The 15,798-nt window shown below is 37.3% G+C and overlaps 1 pseudogene; it reads left to right on the top strand.

Annotated features, from left to right (window-relative positions):
- LOC145666171 (NADH-ubiquinone oxidoreductase chain 4 pseudogene) overlaps positions 1 to 14,602 on the top strand; it is a 16,442-nt pseudogene extending 1,840 nt beyond the window's left edge.
- The last annotated feature ends 1,196 nt before the right edge of the window (positions 14,603 to 15,798 follow it).

The following is a 15,798-nucleotide window of genomic DNA, read 5'->3' as shown; positions in this document are numbered from 1 at the left end:
AACAGACATATTTGAGCTCGACTCGAAAACTCGGATCGAAAAATTTCCTCCAACTCGGCTCTAAACTCGACTCGAATTTGAGTCGAGTCGAGCCAAATCGAGCCCAATGTTGTGTGTAGTTTCAAATACTTTCTTCAGATATCCTACATTAATTATTATCAATGATACTTACTGCTACTACAAATTATTATTATTATTATTATTATTATTATTATTATTATTATTATTATTATTACAACACCGTGTATATACATGAAAGATAGGCGATTTGTATCTAAATACTAAAAGCGAGTTGACTGTTGACTTCGGTAGTCGTGAAGTCTAGGAGGGAAGGCATTATTCACGTGGTTCTGGGTCTGATTTCTGAAGGAGCAAGTATTTGGGCTCGAACCAAAAATCGTTACAAGTTAGAGAGCGCCGGCCAAACAAGTTCAAAACTGCTCGGCTCGGGTTTAGGGTTCTGAACGGCTCGAGCGGGTCGGCTTACAGCTCATTCACTATCGAGTCGAGCCGACAGCTCACTCAACAGAGCAGCCATTGGTAGAGATTAGAATTTCAGTATAAGGCAAGGTCATGGGAAAAGGAAAACTATCAGATTAAATCAGAGTATTTGTTAAAATATCAAAATATAAATTGCATAGTTGGTTGGCTTGGAATCTAGCGTCCCTTTTCAACATCAAAGCTGTACGAGATGTCGCCGTACGGTTTAAGATGGAATGTAAGCTACCGTTATGAGTAGAAACTTTTTAATGATCTTCCACCAAGATTCAAACCTGGAACCCCATGCTTCAAAGACATGTGCTCTGGCTATTCTGCAAAGTGTTGGAATTTATTTATTGGGGTTTAATGTTGGTTTTCGGTACCGAGGATATCTCAAACAAATTTCCTGTTGCTCAGGCTCTTGCGACTATATCAGCGGGGCCACATCAGATGCGAACTATAGCTTAACGTGGGATCCGAAGCACATAACCTGCAAGGAAACGAACCCGGGTCTACCACGCCAAAGGTACGTACGCTAACCGCTTTGTCAGGGAGGAGCTGCAAATATTGATCGAAACAAGACCGAGACTGATACGTTGTTTTTCGTATACAGACACATATATTAATATGGATGTAGGAATAAATTCAAAATGACAATATAACACCAACTAAATTATTTTCCAAGTTTGATTAAGATAAATAAGCTGTTTTGGTCGTTTACTTTGTTTATACCTAGTTCAACAAAGGGGAAAAAATTTCGTGACAAAGTTTCCTATATGCTAATGCTGTGGTGATAAATTTACCGATGACAAAATTACTGTGTAAAATTTTCCGGTGACGAAATTACCTATATGCTAATATTTTGGTGAAAAAATTACCACTGACGAAATTACTGTGACAAAATTTTCGGTGACAAAATTACCTGTTCGGCAAATTGCCAAGAATGGAAGTGAAAAATGGCCAGCTTTAAGTAAATTTGGTGCAAGTTGTTCGATGTCAAGTTGACATACAGCCCTTAAATGGGCCTTTTATCTAGTTAATTTTGAAACCAGATACACGATCATTATGATAGCGCTAAATTTGGACAACATAATTCAAACCATCTTCGAGAGAAATATCTGTAAATAAACGTTTACATGTGGACGCATAAGTTACATTCGTTCAGCTTAATAAAGCTTAGTTGACTGATTAAGTTTAACGAGGTTTATGAAAGGGAAACCTCTATATTAATTTGGAATCTAAATTAGATGACTTGCCAGTTCCCACTGGTGATCACACCACTTCTCCTGAACCCTAAGTCTTGTCTCGTCTTGTATAAATTCTCGAAAACTTCTTTCTTGTCTGGATTCTCGAGGATTCACTTCTCGTCTCGTTTTGTAAATTTAAGTACAAAATGTATTCCTTTATCTAATAGTTCTCAGAATCCTTCTGCTTCAGGAGAGAAGTCTAAGAAGGATGTAATTTAACAATATTTAAACCATATTTCTTATTGGAGTATATTGTGTAATGATTTGAATATCTTAGGCGTTCCTTCCTATATGCTCTTCATTGTGATCGTATATTTACTTTTATAATTTATAGGTTTTATATACGGATCATTTAGCACTGAAATGATGTTTGAAATCTAAGACTTGGATGAGCTAGTGTTGCTCACGAGACTCGAAAAATTTCTCGTCTCGTAGAGAAAATTGTAAGAGTGATAACGGTGACGAGGTTCAAAAAGTGTTATTTTCAACAGTAACTTTCAACATATTGTTTCTTATAATTATTAACAATAAAGAGAGATATAAAATTTATATAAAGGATTGAGTTAGTAATTTGCACGAAATTAGTTTAGTAAATTTCGTTTAAAATTCCAGCAATAATACTCTTTGTAATAGGCCTATATGGTATATATTTCTTATGTGGAAAATTCTTTGATCCACTTTTTAAAATTTGAATACAATACGCACCACAGAAGACACCTGCACTAAATTCAAAGAAATCTCTGCAGCACGGGACGAAGGGTCATTCGCCGCTCCCCACTGGCAGACCATCGCAGAAATCTTTCACTGCCCCTCCCTCCCAGGAGCCCGTCCTAGATCAGGGCCTAGATTTCAATAATAGATTACCTGTAGGCGTTATAGCTGCAGATAAAAGGTTTTCTTTGGGTAAAGTGAATACACAGAAACATTATGTTCGTTCTGATTGCTTTTCCAAGAAATGTATACAGCTTCGTGAGTAGGTGATATTGTTTAAGACAAAGATCATCCAGTACCGTAAGACGGGGTTACTTTGCAGCAGATGTAATGATTTTTAAAGAAAATCGCATGTAACTTATAAACGTAATGATTTAGAACATTATATTTTAAACATATAATAGCTAGATATATAAGGAAAACATTCGTGCAAATGCATTTGTAAACATTCACGATGACCGTGATTACTATAATATAAACTTTGGTGCAAAGTAACATCATAGGTCAGGATACTTTGCACCACATACAAAAAATATGTTGAACATAGGACCATAATGTTTCTGTGCAATGTTTTCCCTTCAGTATTTATACATTTCACTTCCTACACAAAACTGCATGAAATCTACAAATATTGATATTAGAATCATGGTACTGGTATCAGTACTCAGTATGATTTATCGATATTTGTAAAGAAAATTGTGTATTTTCTGGACAGGCACAGGAACCACATTCTGATTTTTTAGCATATATCCAACAAAAATGTCAACTCAGGAACGAAAAAAAAAATCCCCGTGAACTGATTTCCCTTGGTAGCTCTTTGTGCCCAAGAATATCATCCAACCGTAATCATTGGAAGGTTTACGGGGTTTGGGGATTTCAGGCTGAAGCCTAGCCAAATTTCAGGATTTCTTTTTTTTTAAAAAAAAATAATGTTAGTAAGTCCTATGTGTGTAAGCTTCAAGCCCCCCAAAACGTCCAGCGATTAAAAACAAAAAAAAAAAAGAAAAAAAGAAAAACAAAGAAAGAAAAAAAGAAAAGAAAGAAAGAAAAAGCTAAGCCTTACTGAGTGAAGCGAATGAAGCGGATCCGCCATTGTTCGCAATTTATTTTCCGACAAGAAATTAATTCCAACATCTACCTTTATAGGATATTTACCTAAAATTAAAAAGTAGGAGGTGCCAGTAGTAATAATTCCCTCTCTAAGCTATATTTTGGACCGGTGGAAAGTAACCCCTGATTAAAGGCTGAAGCCGCCTACTCCCAGTTTTATTTTTTCTATGTAAACTTTGAGTATTTCTTGCGAAGATTATTTGCAAAATACATCTCCAGGAGGAAAGTACAGAATAGAAGACTTTCGCAAGTATAAAAATTACATATGTTAATTAGTCTTGTTACATTGTATGTTCTAAATAAAAGAAAATTTAATATTCGAATTTTACGTTCCACGCTTATAGGCTACTGTGTAGGGTACAGAAGAGGGCGACGATGACATGAACGAAGAGGAGTAGTGATGAGCAAATGCAAGACTAAGACCAAGACCCAGGTGGTCTTGGTCTTGCACACCGAGTCTTGGTCTTGGTCTTGCACTGGCACACTTGATCTTGGTCTTGGTCTTGGTCTTGCATCGGGATTCCTGGTTTTGGTCTTGGTGAAGACTCTTGTAAAAACTGCAAGACAAAGACTCTTGCGCTCATCACTAAAGAGGAGGAATGTAAAAATAATAGGAGGAAACGGGACAATCCGAGAAAACTCACGCACGCGGTGTTTGTCAACCACAAACCCATTTTGCACAAGCTGGAATCGAACCAGAGACTCCACTCGCAAGAGATGATCCCTCTACTACTGACTCACCGCGATCTAAATAAAGTTTTGATATAATCAGTGAGAGATGGATTATTCTTTCTTGCCTTGTTAAATATTAGCTACTTCTTTGTCCAAGTATGTCTATTTCTTTATTCTTTTTCTCAACAACACAACATTGATAGTACCTGCATTTAAAACCATTGCTTCAAAAGTAATGTTTGAAGGACACTTCATGTTGTGCTAACTTTAGAATATTTTCTGCAAGCCTATGTAATTGGTTGTTTTTTAAGTCAATAATTTATTGAAGTAAAGTAATATTTAGGGCGTTCAGAGGACAATGAATCCAAGTTCATTTTCAATAAAGTTCAATTTTGCTCAGCAAATTAATTTTATTTAAAAACCTAATGTCTTCGCAGTCAAGAGTCCGAAGTAAATGTAACTAAAACCATATGAAAGGGCGTGGAATAGCTTCATATTGCAGCCGCTAGACAGAGGTGCCAGTGGGGCAGGAGGGCAGTCGCCCCACCCCCACTCTGAATTTTAGATTTTGGGACCAGTAAACCAGTTTTAGAAATATTTTGATAAGCGAAGTCCAACAGAAAACGGTTGGAGATAAATAAACATAATAAAAAGTGAAACAGGAAAATGACACGGGGCCACCCAAAACATCGCGTGGACAAAACCTCGCCGCCAAAACCTCGTGGGTCCTGAGATCAAGCCAACGTTCAAGAATTATCCAAACTTCAACACTCCCTTACGAGGAGTATTTTGCAACATACCTTCTTATGGTACAAGGAGAAGATTTGTACCAAAACGTAAAGGTTCTATGCTTAGTAGTTTTTTTAGATCTGGAGAACAGCAAAATTCATTCAAGGCATTCCATTCCATTCCATTCCTCCTTAGGGCATGCATTTCGCAAAATATTGTCTTATCTGGAGCTAGTGCTCTTGTGGAGCAAGAAGATTTATACAAAATGTCAAGTTTCAAAACCTAATAAGTTTTGTAAATCTGGCGATAGAACATTCTACATTGAAGAAATCGTCGTGAAGAGGTTTTATCCTGACAACATTTCTTCCCAGGCGACACTACGTCTCGCTTAATTTAGACCAGGCGAGATTCTGTGTCGCGCGATCATTACAACCAGGTTTTGGTTAGGCGAGATTTTGGGTATGGCGATATTTTGGGACGCGAGGTTATGGCAAGGCGAGGTTTTGGCCCGGCGAGATTTTGGCCCGCGAGGTTTTGGCCAGGCGAGGTTTCGGCCCGGCGGGATTTTGGGCCGCGAGGTTTTGGGAGGCGAGGTTTTGGCCAGGCGAGGTTTTGGTCCGCGAGGTTGTCGCCGCGAGTTTCTGGCCTCGAGGTTTTGGCCAGGCGGGGTTTTGGCCCGGCGAGATTTTGTCCCGCGAGGTTTTGGGCGGCGAGGTCTTGGCCGGGCGAGGTTTCGGCCCGGCGAGATTTTGGGCCGCGAGGTTTTGTACCCAAGCCGTTCCCTCTGTCTTTGGGTTCTTCCCAGTTGCGGACGCTGCTGTTATCTGTTAAAATCTTTCCCAGTTGCGGACGCACAGGTGTTGCTTGGAATTTCCATGACTCGATTACGAAGCAGCCAGACTTGTTAGTCCCAATTGCGGACGCGTGCGGGAAAAGAGGTAAGATCTATTGATAACAAGCAGCAACGTTGCCACATTTTTCATTTCATTACATTTACTACCCTGCCCTCAGCAACGAGAAGGACTTTTTGGTGCAAGAATACAATTTGCTGAAATGAGATAGATTCATTCAGGAGTGTAGCTAGTAAGTTCTTATAGGAGGCATGACTTTTTCAGCGGCCTTAGTCTTTTTACAATGTCGAAATAAAGTGGGAACCGCTCTCCACACACAAGATTTCGTACCCTCTATGCAACTTCCCTTCACATTTAACCAGGCTTAGGACTGGCAGTGTCAATGTTGAAACTATTGGCACTGGCGTGTTTACAAGTTGCAGGAGAATAGCCACTGTCGAATATTATGCCTATATGAGAATGAGCTTGCAGTTCTTCTTTATCAGGTAGTGAATTATATACAATATTTACACAAACCAATTATATACAGTATTTACACAAAGCTACTCAAGTGTCTGAACATATGCTATGCATCGCAAACTCTTCTTGATGTTACCAGTATCCTGAAATTCCACAAGAATTCTATGCATTCTTTTGTCTAATAGTATTGCCGATTTCTTTCTTCTTTTCCCGCCAAGTCGCTGTGCCGAGCTTCATCCGTGAGAACTCGGACTAACTCTGAGACATTTGAGTGTGCTTTGTTTGTAATAGAACGCACTCTGTTGTGCCAGCCTTCGAGTGCGTTGTTCGTCCAGTGCCTTGTGTTATGGCATTCCAAATCGCTGTAGTAAAAGTCGAGTTCTCCAACCACTGGGCGACGAAATAATCATAAAATTGCTGCAATTTATTGTTGCATGGTGTGTCTTCTTGAATACACAGCCAACCATCAACGACTTTATCTACTGGCAAGTGTGCCAAAGCAGCACACATTCTAATGCACAACCTAACCTCATCATCATTTGTGTGTTCTTGTATATACAAGCTCAGTGCAGGAGGAATAAAAATGGAAGTGTTATTTTGGGCTAGCATATACAAAAATTTCTCTCACTAAAAATTTGCTGGGATAAATGAAATTAAATAATGCACAAATCTGCAAAATAATTACAGGAATTCTGATGTAATTTACATGTATTGCATATGTAATTAATGGATAAACTAGTGGTTAGCAGTATCTCTAATATTACATAGCTTTATAATTATAGATGCTCGTATACTGACAGACTTGAATTCTTTATATCGAGGCAGGGTAGTAAATGTAATGAAATAAAAAATGTGGCAACGTTGCTGCTTGTTATCAATAGATCTTACCTCTTCTCCTGCACGCGTCCGCAATTGGGACTAACAAGTCTGGTTGCATCGTAATCGAGGCATGGAAATTCCATACAACACCTGTGCGTCTGCAACTGGGAATGATTTTAACAGATAAGAGCAGCGTCCGCAACTGCGACGTCCGCAACTGGCACGGATTCCTGTCTTTACGGTGTATCTGAATTGCCACAACCAGGTAGTATGGTTGGATATACACACCAACAATTGACCTTCGCCTTATCTCCACTCGCATTCAATTCACGGTGTGAGGTCCAATTGAACACAGACATCCACGAAAAGGGACAGAACTTTCTTGGTTACCTTTATAGTTATGCACAAAAGTATAGCGTTTGGTCCCGGACAGTAGTTCTTGATTAAGCATAATAAAAACTATCTTGAATATAATTTATGGATAATAATAATAATAATAATAATAATAATAATAATAATAATAATAATAATAATAATAATAATAATAATAATAATAATAATAAGAAGAAGAAGAAGAAGAAGAAGAAGCTAAAATAGTGTTTTTAGTTTTCCAGAAGGAAACCAAAATTTTCCTTTCTTTCAGGCCTCAAAAACACTAGCAGTAACACATTTTTTTGGCTTTATACATTGTAGCTGCCCCCCCCTCAAAAACGACGGACCCCCCTACACAAACCTGCTGGCTACACCCCTGCCCATTTGATACGAGCTGCGATCGAACCAGATACCTCACGCACCAGAGATGAACCTTCTACTACTGAGCCATCACAATCTAAATAAAAATTTGATATAATCAGTGAAAGTTGGATTATCCTTCCTTGTCTAATATTAAAATCCTATTCCTTGTCCAAACATATCTATTTCTTTAGCGTCTTTTCTTTATTCTTTTTCTCAACAATATAACATTGGTAGTACCCGCCCTTAAAACTTTGCTTTCGATCGATCCATTCTGCAACTGCTTTCCTCAGCTTATATGCGTAAATTCATGCACAATGCATGAACTGCATGACGCGCATAAACTCACATCGTTAGTTTACGCGCGTAAACATACGGTAGTGTATAGCTGAGCTTATGTTGCAGACCGACATTAAACAGGTGTTTGCTTCAGGAATAAAATATAAGAAATGTATTCCAAGTCCAAACGACCTGCAAGATTTTAACCGCTATGCAAACGAAAATGAAGGAAAAGTGCATTCTGTACTATCTGAAATGTATTATATTTATCCACTCGACGAATGTTTGACATCTGACCTGTGATCTCATTGTCGAAACATCTTTGGGAATGGAAATCCCATTTTTTCATACTTATTATCAGTGGTGTTTGAGGCTGGCATTTGTTTTTGTTTTGCAAATTCCATGGCCATTTTCTTTTTCTAATAGATCATAGAGTAAGGAAACTTCTTGACCCTACAAGGTAAGAAATTTATATATAGCAACTAATGTGAAGCTTACGTTCATAGAAAAGTCGAGCGAAATATGTATTATTTTAATTGTAGGTTCTTTAAATCTCAACAAACAAGAGTAGCTCTTAATAGTGTTAAATACATGTAACATAATTTTTTCTTAGCTTATTAATTTATATTACGAAACATTTTATTTATTCTTAAAAAAAAAAAAAACAGTTTTAGCAAGTAATTTTACTGAATTCTTCTTGAGATCTTTAAATGTATTTTACGCGAAATTTAATTACTGCACTATGTAATTTTAATATTTATTTTTAAAAAACTGAAGCAATATTATATTTATATTTTAGAAAATTTGAAAGCAAGGGACACTTAAATAGACCAGAAGGAGAAATATACAGGGTGTCCAATATACAATGCAACCCGGAGTTTGGGATAGAACTTTTGAACCTGAAGTAATACATGAATAATGGTTATACCAAAGTGAAGCTTTGTTCATGCATATATTTTTAAACTAGGAAGCAACGATTGAAGTACACTAGAAACCACACAGTGTTGCCAGATGTAATTAAAGGTGTAATTTTTTTTTTTTTTTTTTTTTTTTTTTTTGCAAAACATGTAAATTGACACATAACTCATATGTTTGGATGTTCTTCGTTAATTTTCAGTTTGTTTAGTTGGAGTAGCTTGGAAAGTATGGAGCAGAAAAAAGAATTTTTCATTACCACCGATAACTAATCGGATGAGACCTCTGTAAGGGGTAACTAGGGAAATCGTAGTTTTCATAAATTAACACTCTGAATTGGCAACTTTACTGCTGTTTCAGTGCATCAAAAGGTGTGTTAAGGATCTAATTACATTATGCAATTCCTGAAAACAATGAAAAACAAACTTTGAAATAATAATGAAATTTGTTTTTACTTATATGCATCCGGCAACACTGCTATTCATTTCTATGGGGCTATTTAAAGGAAGAGGCATACAAGAACAAATCTCGAACTATTCAAGACCTGGAAACGAACATTCGCGGTGCCATTGAGAACATTAACACTTCTAATCTTCGTAAAGTTGTTGCCAACCTGGTGAAACGTGTGAACCAGTGTTTGAATCAAAACAGAGGACACTCCCAGCATCCGCTGTAGAGCTGGTAACTCATTTCTAATAGTAGCAGTGTTACCGGGTGCATGTAAGTAAACGTTTTATCATGATAATTTCAAAGTTTGTTTTTCATTGTTTTCAGGAATTGAATAACGTAGACAGATCCTTAACACACCTTTTGATGCATTGAAACATCAGCAGTTGCCAATTCAGTGTGTTAATTTATGAAAAATACGATTTCCCTAGTAACCCCTTACAGGGGCCTCATCCGATTAGTTATCGGTGGAAATGAAAAATTCTTTTTTCTGCTCCATACTTTCCAAGCTACTCCAACTAAACAAACTGAAAATTAACGACAGAACATCCATACGTATAAGTTACGATTCAATTAACATATTTTGCAAAAAAATTGATTTACACCTTCGGTTACATGTAACAACACTGTGTGGTTCCTAGTGTACTTCAATCTATGCTTCCTAGTTTAAAAGTATATACATGAACAAGGCTTCATTTTGGTATAAACATTATTCGTGTATCACTTCAGGTTCAAAAGTTCTACTATCCCAAACTCCGCGTTGCATTGTATATTGGATACCCTGTATATACATACATACATACATACACACTTCCTTCCTTTAAAGTCTTTTTATTTTATTTTTTATTTATTTATTTATTTTTTTTTTCGAAATCTACTCTGAAACGATAGCATTCAGTTTGCCACTACTCGATTTTGGTGTTGTTTGTCACAATATTTTCATACGGATTTATCAGATCATATTACAGTGAAGTTTAGCACATACCTAACTAAACAGCTAAGGGTTACCAGGCATTTATATTCATATTGATTTAATGTGATTAAGTGGTATGTATTCTCGTCTTCCGGACAAATGAGGTATCGTATACTAATTGATAAAAAAAAAAAAAAAAAAAAAAAAAAGAACGCAAAACATCCTAAATTTTACGATAGCTTCGTCAATTGACATAATTGTTTAAATAGTAAGGTAGTTAGGGATCTCTTGCCTGTCAGATGTCAATTAACAGATTAATAATTTTTTTCTACAACAAGCAAGACTTTATTTTACATGAATTAAAGACCAAATACAAATTCAATTTATGCTCTTTCGCAGGAGACCAATTCGACAAGCTTGGAGCCTTATATAAATGACAGCGTTTTGGTACTAATGAAAAATACAACTTACGGTATAAATGTTAATTTTCGACCCATGTTGTGTAGATGCTGGTCGATTACTCGACGAGATGCTGGTTGGTTGCTGAGATGATCCTTGGTCCTCTCCCTTACCTTTTTATATTGTATAAATTTCGTCAGTCAGACCCTGAGGTTCTCCATAACAGCCTTGTTAGTTCACTTAATTACTTTTTACGCTACGTGACTGCCGGAGAACCTCATTAATCCACGATAAGTGTGACTGTTTATTCAAAAATTCTTTTGTAACCTAATTTAAGTACACATACATTTTTTACATATAATTACTAGAAAACAATGCTAGTTATTTCACTAAACTTTTTTGATATATTCCTTTTTGCAATATGTTGAGCTAACTTTTTTTTTTCAACTCATGTCATAGTTTCAATACAGTCCCCCACTGATGAGGAACTGTTCCTGAACATCACCGTAGTGTGTGTCACTTCTTTTTTTTTTTTTTTTCAACTACAGTTGTGTAATGAAACTATGACATGAGTTGAGGAAAAAAAAAGGAGTGACACACACTACGGTGATGTTCAGGAACAGTTCCTCATCAGTGGAGGACTGTAATGGAACTATGACATGAGTTGAGAAAAAAAAAGCTCAACATATTGCAAAAAGGAATATATCAAAAAAGTTTAGTGAAATAACTAGCATTGTTTTCTAGTAATTATATGTAAAAAAAAATGTGTATGTGTACTTAAATTAGGTTACAAGAGAATTTTGGAAAAACAGTCACACTTATCGTGGACTAATGAGGTTCTCCGGCAGTCACGCAGCGTAAAAGGTAATTAAGTGAACTAACAAGGCTGTTATGGAGAACCTCAGGGTCTGACTGACGAAATTTATACAATATAAAAAGGTAAGGGAGAGGACCAAGGATCATCTCAGCAACCAACCAGCATCTCGTCGAGTAATCGACCAGCATCTACACAACATGGGTCGAAAATTAACATTTATACAGTAAGTTGTATTTTTCATTTGTACCAACTCGCTGTCATTTATATAAGGCTCCAAGCTTGTCGGATTGGTCTCCTGCGAAAGAGCATAATCTGAATTTATATTTTGGTCTTTAATTCATGTAAAATAAAGTCTTGCTTGTTATAGAAGGAAATTATTAATCTGTTAATTGACATCTGACAGGCAAGAGATTCCAAACTACCTCAATATCTTAACATAATTGTATTTCCTGTTTTAACGCAGTTCGTAAAATTACCTCATTTTATATAATGTAGCTACTATTTTTTCCGTTATGTTATGCGATTTAAAAACTGGCATTTATATACTTAAAGAAATGTAAAGATGAATCGAAAACTAGAACCACATTATGCTTATCATTATCATTATCATTATGCTTATCATATATAACTTCTTGACTCAAAGTGATATTATGATGTAAGTTTCATATTCACAAACATCTTGCTTGACCTTTCATTAACTTGTAATTTTCTTTGATAGGTGTTGTTTTAACAAATTACAGGCTATAATCAACGCACAATTTCAAAAATTCAGTTTTAATACTCTTAAATTTGACTTAAATTAAGAAATGTTCATATTTACTGTATTGTAACAGGACAATATGCCTTCAAACAGCAAACACATAATTAAAAGTAGAGGCTGCTCCGGAGGGAAGTCACCGTTAAAAAATTAGTTTTCTTTCTTCAAGTGAGAGAATAAAGATAACCTAATGGACTTACAAGACGTGGGACTCGATTAGAAACACTATTTTACGGGCCCCAGGTTTCCAACTAACTTGCATATATATATATATGAAGGGCTTGGAGTAATATAACTTTAAGCCACATTTATACGTATTGTGCAACGAAATTTATCGCTGCACTACAATACAAATTAATGAAGGCAAGAACACCATTTACGATATTTACTGCCATCTAATCTCAATTTTTGCAAATTTGTCAACAGCAACGGGTAGATTTTGTTTTTACAAATGCGGCTTAGCACTATATTGCCCCAAGCCAATTATTTATCTATCTATCTATCTATATATATATATATATATATATATATATATATATATATATATATATATATATATATATATATATATATATATATATATATATATGTAGGGTGCAAATTACCGGGAGAGATGAGGGGGAATTTCCCCCTCAATCACATTTTCTTCCCCCCCAAAGAAGTCAGCTGAAGTATATCCACCGGGGATGCTCGCTTCCCCCCCAAACTATGCTCAGTATAACTCATGATCGGAATGATCGATGCAAACTATTCAGTTTTGGTCATTTCTACTTAAACCTGATTGTCCACTATTTTCAACGTTGTTTAATTGAACTATATTATTATGACTATGGTTGTTACTTGCAACTGTACCTTCGTACCCTTCAGTTCGTCATCGTTCGTGAATTTGAATGTACTAATTGCGTATAACAAAGCCACATATGGATTTATAAATGTTCGTAGCGGTTGGTCAAGAAGAAGTAAACAAATAGCTTCTTCCACCATACTTGGCGAAGTTCGGACATGCCATATTCATCCTCTACATTTGTATCGATTATCATCTTATTTTAATTTTTGTTATAACATGTTATTTCATTTTCCAGTGTACTCTTTGTTAGTACATGCTCTTCATTCCCTAGTAGTTTGTGTGTATGCAACTCAAAAGTTGCAATTAATTTGTGATAGCATAGCAATTACTGCCTTTACAGCTTACGGAAATGAACTTTTGAAACTGTACTCAAAATCTGAGTACATCATTCGTCGTTATAGGTATTCTCTCGTAAGTATATGTTAACGTACACGCTGGGGATTCGCTCCTAGTGAGCAGACATGTTAGTGAAGGTGATTTTTAGGTGAATAAGCGCATAATTGAAGATTTGTTTCAGCATTTGTTAATACGACTGGTTCTCCGTGTCATTGTCCGTGTCTGTATCATAGGTGTCCAAACTCGCGAGCCCGACGCTCGTGAGCTCGGCACTCACGCTCAACCGGGCTCGGGCTCAATAATTGAGCGCGAGCCCGAGTGAGCGCGAGCCCACTTGAGATTAATGAGCGCGAGCCCCAGTGAGCGCGAACCCAATCGAGAGAAGTAAGTGCGAGCACGAGTGAGCGCGCGCCCAGTTGAGGGAAGTGATCGCGAGCGCGAGTGAGCGCGAGCCCAATTAAGAGAAATGAGCGCGAGTGCGAATGAGCGCGAGCCCAGTTGGGAGAAGTGATCGCGAGCCCGAGTGAGCGCGAGCCCAGCTGGGAGAAGTGATCGCGAGCTCAAGTGAGCGCGAGCCCAGTTAGGAAAAGTGAGCGCGAGCCCGAGTGAGTGCGAGCCCAGTCCAGAGAGATGAGCGCGAGCCCGAGTGAGTGCGAGCCCAGTTAGGAGAAGTGAGCGCGAGCGCGAGTGAGCGCGAGCCCAGTCCAGAGAGATGAGCGCGAGCCCGAGTGAGTGCGAGCCCAGTTAGGAGAAGTGAGCGCGAGCGCGAGTGAGCGCGAGCCCAGTCCAGAGAGATGAGCGCGAGCTCGAGTGAGTGCGAGCTCAGTTGAGAGAAGTGAGCGCGAGCGCGAGCGAGCCCAATGGAAAATGGCCATCTATGGTTAGCAGACCTTGGTATCAGACACATTACTTCTACTCCATATTATCCCCAGGGAGAGATGGCAGAAGTAGCAGTAAAGGCAACCGTACGTTTACTGCGTAAATTGTGTCATGATAACCAAAGATTGTGGCCCAAACACTTAGAGAAAATAGAGAAGTGTGAATTCTGCGAAACACTTGACCACTGGCGTGTCAGCCTATGAATGCCATTTTGGACAGTCTATGTCTAGAGACATAGCTAGGCTCTTCGAAATCCCAGAAGTGGATGAGCGCCATGATGTGCAGTACTACATTGATATTGCTAAGAAAAATCACAAAAAGAATGCTGCTGCACGAAAGAGAAATTTCGACAAGTCACACCGTACAGTAGAGTACAATGTGGGTGATCTTGTATTATCTAGAGTTTTCCCGAAGTCGGATGCTCTAGCAGGTGTTTCTAAGAAACTCTTACTCTTATTTTCTGGACCGTGGAAAATTGTCGCTACCACGGGGAAAAACATGTACACGCTAGCGGATCCTGCGACAGATGAGGTCAAAATGACCAGAAATGCTTACCTACTCAAAAGGTATGTGGCTAGAGAAGAAGCAAACAACGATGGTACTGGTGCAATAGAGAAGCAATAGAAATCACACATGACGCATCGAACCCCGGACTTGACAATTTGTGTAAATAGTGTAGTGCTATAGTGATATGTTAGTGTATTAATGTATTGTGTGTATTATGGGGATCTTAAGTAATTCAGGTCAAGTAAGTTAGAGCTTAATGAATTCTCTGCATTTAGGTTTGTTTATTTTATTGTAATTATGTTTATTGTGTTTTACTTTGTGATTTACTTTGTATGTTTAATTTTTTCTTTTACCTATGTAATATTTTGCTTAAGTTTCAGGAACATAAATGTGCCCTCATTATGATCTACGTCCTGTATTAGCAAATACAGCACCTAGTATCATAGGGGGAAACTGTAGAAGGCCGAGTTCCTTCTCCTTCATCTGCATATCAAAATGCAGATGAGGGGCACATTTACATATTATTATGTAAATAGATTAATTTGTGGTTAAATTAATTGCTTGGAAATTAGTGTGCAATTTAAATATTACCTTGTTATTATGAATAAAAATGGGTAAACACCGAGCGTAGTACGGAAATATTAATACAATATTGTTGTATATTGTATTTAATCATGTATGTTATTTCCTTTATAGGTAAATGAACTTTTACTGTATTGCGTGCATCTCATTACTGGGACATTGTATTGTACATACTACATATGGAGATGAAGGGAGATGGTTATTATACTATACTACATTTGGATTAATTAAAGAAGGAATAAACGCATATTCTACGGATTCATGCATTAAAGTTGGAACTTTGGAAGACGGAGCTACGTTGACAGAGATT

This window comes from Thermobia domestica, chromosome 12 (assembly GCF_964235325.1).
Source record: "Thermobia domestica chromosome 12, izTheDome1.hap1.1, whole genome shotgun sequence".
Taxonomy (NCBI): domain Eukaryota; kingdom Metazoa; phylum Arthropoda; class Insecta; order Zygentoma; family Lepismatidae; genus Thermobia; species Thermobia domestica.
This window is presented reverse-complemented; position numbering and strand designations above follow the sequence as displayed.